This window comes from Lactuca sativa, chromosome 5, assembly GCF_002870075.4.
Source record: "Lactuca sativa cultivar Salinas chromosome 5, Lsat_Salinas_v11, whole genome shotgun sequence".
NCBI lineage: Eukaryota > Viridiplantae > Streptophyta > Magnoliopsida > Asterales > Asteraceae > Lactuca > Lactuca sativa.
Genome location: NC_056627.2, coordinates 216,074,499 through 216,081,170, shown reverse-complemented (window position 1 = coordinate 216,081,170; position 6,672 = coordinate 216,074,499).

Here is a 6,672-nt window from a genome sequence, read left to right as displayed (position 1 = left end):
ATTTTCAAAACAACTTTTCATTTTTCAACATAGTAAAACTCAAATAATATTCTCAAATCTCACGTTATCAAATGTTATCACAAATAAAATTATCCCAGAATCTCAAAAACATAATCTTCTGCCAGTGTGTATAAATCATGTCAGTGCCTTCCCGCGATCCTCCCTAGTACCTGAAACACATAACACATAACACGGTAAGCATAAATGATTAGTGAGTTCCCCAAAATACCACATACAACACATAAGCCACACGAGGCTATAACTCGGTATGACCCTCCGATCAATGTGTCTCAGCGGGACCCTCCAGTCCCGTAGCTCGTTGGGCACTCCGGTCCGATCTGTATTGTTGGACCCTCTGGTCCGGTCTATATCATTGGACCCTCCCGTCCGGTCTATATCGTTGGACCCTCCGGTCCGATCTATATCGTTGGACCTTCCATTCCGGTCTATATAACATATATCATATAAATAACACAATACACATAAATCTCAAAAATACATATACACATAAGACCCTCCGGTCTACACATAAATACCACTCTAGGTAATGAACAGTGAGAAGACTCACCTCGGGTAATTTCAAAAAGTCTCGAACTTGAAATACTGATCTAGCCTCCGCCTAATCACATAAAATAATTCACCTCCCATTAACAACGATTCTTAAAGGCTAGTCTAATCCGTTCCTATAGTCTCTCAGAAAGGGAAAAGACCCTTTTACCCCTCCAATGGTCCGAATGTTCAATTGTTGACCAAACCCTAAAAGTTAACGAAACTCAACTCCCGTCAATGGTCTCGCCTTGACCAGACTTGTCGAGTGCACTCGAGTGACTCGGCGAGTCCATGCTTGTCCTCTGAATCCTTCTAAGGCCTTACTCGACTCGTCAAGTTAGCCTTTCACTCGACGGGTTACCACTGATCACGAATCACGGGGCAACCCGATCCGACTCGTCGAGTATACTTATGGACTCGGCGAGTTTCCTCCATGGCCACACTCATTTGACCTTATGAGGTCAGATCTGTTTCTCTAACTTATAGGTCTTTCCTTCTAGCACCCAAAATTCACGTAAAGGTTCAATCTTTACGTCCATGCACCACACATCAAGCTCTATTTGAAGAAATAGCCCTTAAAATGACAACCTAGACTCAAAACCCCGATGGGACTGCATGAAGCTGGATGATTGGGACTCTTTGGACCTTTCAAGGTCCAGATCTAATGACTATCCATCAATGGGACTTTGCATGCTCCATTTTCCAACTAAAGAAGGGGTAAAGAAACCCTAGATTCATGAGATCTACTTTATACATGAAACTAGGCATGGATTCATACCTCAAACAACAACCGTTGATGAAGTGATAGAAGATCTGAGCTCCTCAATCAGCCTAGCTTGAACCCACTCGTTCTTCCTTGCAACAATGCTCTAAGGTGAAGAAATTAGCTCCCTCTCTCTCTCTATGCTCTCTGGTTTGAATGGTTTCTCTCAAGGGTATGAGTGGCCGCAAATGAAGGCCATAAGGACCCTTAAATAGGGCACATGCCCAAAGATTTAGGGTTTCTGTCCACAGCGCGGACTCGTCGAGTCGACTCTCCGACTCGTCGAGTCCATTCATTAATCTGAGTCATCAGTTGCGATCCTACTCGACGAGTTTAGGTGTTAACTCCTCGAGTCCCTCTTCTCATCTCGAAAACAAATACTTAAATTATGATACTTAGGAATCCGGATGTTACAATTCTCCCCTACGAGAATTAGACTTAGCCCTCAAAGTCTCACTCTACAAACAACTCCGGATGATGCTCCCGCATCTCCGTCTCCGACTCCCAAGTCAACTCGGGCCCTCTCTGATGTTGCCACTAGACCTGAACCAGGGCACCTCTTTGTTCCTCAGAACCTTGATCTTCGGATCCAAGATCGCAATCGGCCTCTCAATGTAATTCAGACTCAAATCCACCTGAATATCATCTAGCGGCACTACCGCCATCTCATCAGCTATACACTTCCTCAACTGGGATACGTGGAAGGTATCATGGATCTGACCCAACTCCTCAGGTAGCTCTAAACGGTATGCTACTCTGCCCACTCTGGCGATCACCCTGAAAGGACCAATGTATCGGGGCCCCAACTTGCCCCTCTTCCTAAATCGGATCACTCCTTTCCAAGGAGATACCTTCAGGAGTACAAAGTCTCCAACCTGGAACTCGAGCTTGGATCGCCGCCTATCTGCATAACTATTCTGGCGGCTCTAGGCTGTCAGTAACCTCTATCTGACCTGTTGTATCTGCTCAGTCGTCTTAAGCACTATCTCAGTGCTACCCATCACCCGCTCTCCTACCTCTCCCCAACAGATGGGAGTCCGACACCTTCTCCCATATAAAAGCTCAAAGGGAGGCATACGAATACTTGAATGGTGGTTGTTGTTGTTGGAAAACTCAGCCAAAGGTAGGTATGTGTCCCAACTTCCCTCGAAGTCCATAACACATGCTTGAAGCATGTCCTTAAGCATCTGAATCGTCCGCTCACTATGTCCGTCTGTCTGTGGGTGATAAACAGTGCTGAAGTGCAATCTCGTGCCCAAATCCTCATGAAACTTCTTCCAGAACCTGGAAGTAAAACGAACATCTCGGTTTGACACGATCGAGATCGGCACTCCATGTCAAGATATCACCTCTCTCACATATATCTCTTCCAGCCTCTCTGCAGAAGAGCTCTCATTGATAGCAAGGAAGTGAGCGTTCCTCCTCAGCAGATCCACAATCACCCAAATTGCATCAACACCCATCGAGGTCCTTAACAATTTGGTGATGAATTGCATAGAAATCAACTCCCACTTCCACTTAGGAACCTTTAGTAGCTGCAACATGCCATGCGGGTGCTGGTGCTCGGCCTTAACCCGACAACAGGTCAAGCACCTTTCTACTACCCATACAACATCCCTTTTCATACCGGGCCACCGATAATCTCTCTTTAGGTCCAAATATGTCTTAGTGGCCCCGGGATGCATCGAGAATCTCGATCTGTGCGCCTCCTCCATTAGTATGCTATGTGCCCCGCCCAAAAATGGCACCCAAATCCGACCATGAAAGGTCGTAAGCCCTCGACTATCGGTAACAAACTCGGATACCTGTCCAGTCACCCGCTCTCTCTTGCGGTTCTTCGATCTCACAACCTCTTCCTAGGCCTCTCGAATGGTGTCCAACATTGGGGTCATCACTGTCGACCTCAAACAAACATCTTATAATGGGGAACCCTCTGCCCTACGACTCAAGGCATCGGCTGCCACGTTAGCCTTGCCCAGGTGGTACAGGATCTCACACTCATAATCCTTTACCATGTCCAACCATCTTCTCTGGCGCATATTTAGGTTTGGCTGATCCATCAGATACTTCAAACTCTTATGGTCCGTGTATATGGTACACTAAACCCCATAAAAATAATGGCGTCATATCTTGAGGGCGAACACCACTGCCCCCAACTCCAAATCGTGGGCGGGATACCTCGTCTCATGAGGCTTCAGCTGCCTCGATGCGTATGCTATCACGTGCCCCCTCTGCATAAGCACCGCACCTAACCCCGATATAGATGCATCACAATACACTACAAAATCCTCCATTCCCTCCGGAAGGGCTAACACCGGTGCTTCGCATAATCTCTGGCGAAGAGTCTCAAACGAGGTCTGCTGCTCGGGACCCCAAGTAAAAGCATCGCCCTTCCGGGTCAATCTGGTGAGGGGAATGACAATCTTGGAGAAATCCTTGATAAATCTACGATAGTAGCCGACCAACCCCAGAAAACTCCTGATCTCGGTGGGGGATCTCAGCACCTCCCAATGCATAACAACCTCAATCTTGGCCGAGTGGACCAATATCCAGTTCTGATTAACGAGGTGCCCCAAGAACTGGACCTCTCGTAACAATAAATCGTACTTGGAGAATTTGGCATAACGCCTATTTGATCTTAATACCCCGAGGATCTCTCTCAGATGCTCCTCATGCTGCTCTCTGGACCTCAAATACACTAGAATGTCGTCAATGAACACGATCACCGATCGATCCAACATCGGCCTGCATACTCGGTTCATGAGATCAATGAACGATGCTGGTGCATTGGTGAGCCCAACAGGCATCACCACGAACTCGTAATGCCCATAACGAGTCCTAAACACCGTCTTCTGGATATCCTCATCACGCACCCTCATCTGATGATATCCAGACCTCAACTCTATCTTGGAGAACCAAGACACCCCCTGCAACTGATCGAATAGATCATCGATCCTCGGTAGTGGATAACGGTTCTTGACCATCAACTTGTTCAACTCCTGGTAATCAATGCACATCCGGTGTGAACCATCCTTTTTCTTGACAAAAAGGATCGGCGCTCCCCACGACGAGCTACTCGGTCGAATGAATCCCTTCCCCAGCAGCTCCTGAAGTTGCAAGGATAATTCATACATCTTTGGTGGCGCAAGGCAATAGGGTGCCTTGGCAATAGACTCCGCTCCCGGAACCAAATCAATATGAAACTCCACTTGCCTCTCCAGAGGCACACCTGTCAACTCCTTGAGGAAAACATCCGGGAACCTGCGCACTATCAGAACCTCGTCGACAGAACTCAGCCTCTCTACAACAACTTCTGTATCAATCACATAGGCTACAAACCCTTTGCAGCCCTACTGTAGACTTTGTCTTTCTCTGGCAGCCGAGCAAAATGCTGACCCAAACCGGGTACCCTCGCCATACACCGTAAACACTCCCCCCACTAGGGTATCGTATGGTCACCAACTGACACTTGCATTCGATAACAGCTCCAAATCGGCTTAACCAGTCCATGCCCACGATGAAACAGACATCCCCCATCGCAATCGGTACCAAATCTATCAGGAACTCAACACCAAAAATCTTGAGTATACATCCTCGAATCACATCGGTAGCATACATCGCTCGCTCGTCGGCTATAGAAAGTCACAGAGGGTGACTCAACGCCTCCCATTGGATACTGATGTGCTGGCTAAATGCTAATGACACGAAAGATCGACTTGCACCCGAGTCAAATAACACTAAGGCAGGTACAGAACTCACAAGAAAAGTACTTATGCATATCACAATATAAGAACAATATCTCAAACTCAGAGCAAGTAAATAAATGAATACATACCAGCCAAGACATCGGGCGTTACGCGGAACTCCTCCGCTATCAACTGAAAGGCTCTCTCGCGAGCCGTCGGTGCCTCGGCATTCGCTGGACGGGCCTCGGTAGCCCTAGCAGCAGGTGCAGACCCCTAAGCTGATCCATGAAGTAGCTGCGGGCACTCGGCCTTCCGATAGCCAGTCTGCTTACAGCGAAAGCAAACTTTAAACAACTTGGGGCAATCCCTCGCGAAATGCCCCTCCTTGCTACAGCTAGTGAGGGTCCGCTACAGCTAGTGAGGTGCACATCCCTGCTACAGCTAGTGAGGGTCCGCACCCCAAGTGGGGGAGAATTAGTGATTCAGGGCGAGAGGCCACAACGCGAACCGATTCTTTTCTCATCAGTGAGAGCGAGGAGCTACTTTCAGCAGGGTTGCGCAGGGTTCGTCGCCTACGTTTTAGATGCCCGGGAGAAGGGCAAGGCGACAGTCGACGATGTACCGATAGTGCGAGACTACCCGGACGTATTCCCGGAAGATTTTCCTGGGATACCTCCGGAGAGACAGGTTGAGTTCAGGATTGACCTAGTCCCTGGTGCAGCTCTGATAGCCAAGGCACCGTATCGGTTGGCTCCTCCAAAGATGCAGGAGTTGTCTACGTAGCTGCAGGAGCTGCTAGACAAGGGTTTCATTAGACCGAGTAGTTCACCATGGGGAGCCCCGATCCTGTTTGTGAAGAAAAAGGATGGGTCGCACCGTATGTACATAGATTACCGAGAGTTGAACAAGGTAATGGTGAAGAACCGTTACCCACTCACGAGGATAGACGACTTATTCGATCAGCTTCAGGGAGCATCTTGGTTTTCCAAGATCGATTTACACCCCGGTTATCATCAGATGCTGGTCAGGGATGAGGATGTGGCCCGGGTGGGTCGGGTGGCTTATCAGTTGGATCTTCCTGTAGAGCTTAGCCAGATCCACAACACTTTCCATGTTTCTCAGTTAAGAAAGTGTTTAGCAGACGAGGCGATAGTTGTACCCTTGGAGGACATTCAGGTTGATAGCAGCCTGAATTATATTGAAAGACCAGTTGCAACCCTAGACCGAAAAACGAAGACCTTGAGGAACAAGGTGGTTCAGTTGGTGAAGGTGTAGTGGCAGCACCGAAGGGTTCAGAGTGGACGTGGGAGTCCGAGGGGGAGATGAGGGAGCATTATCCAGAGTTATTTTCAGATTCAGCCACAACAGCAGACTTCGAGGATGAAGTCTAAGATAAATGGGGGAGAGTTGTAACGCTCCGTTTCTGGTATGTGATTTAATTAAAGTTTTTCTTTCTTGAGGGGTACTCGGCGAGTCTGTAGCCCGACTCGTCGAGTAGAAGATGGGTTGATCATGCGAGTTAAGCTGGCAACTCGGCGAGTCCATACGCTGGACTCGGCGAGTCCGCCTGTCTGGGTGAAGCCCTAATTTAAGGGTTTGCACCCTATTTAAACACACTTATACGCCCCAACCTCGCCTCCATCACTCTCAGAGCATCTCTTACCAAACCCTAAC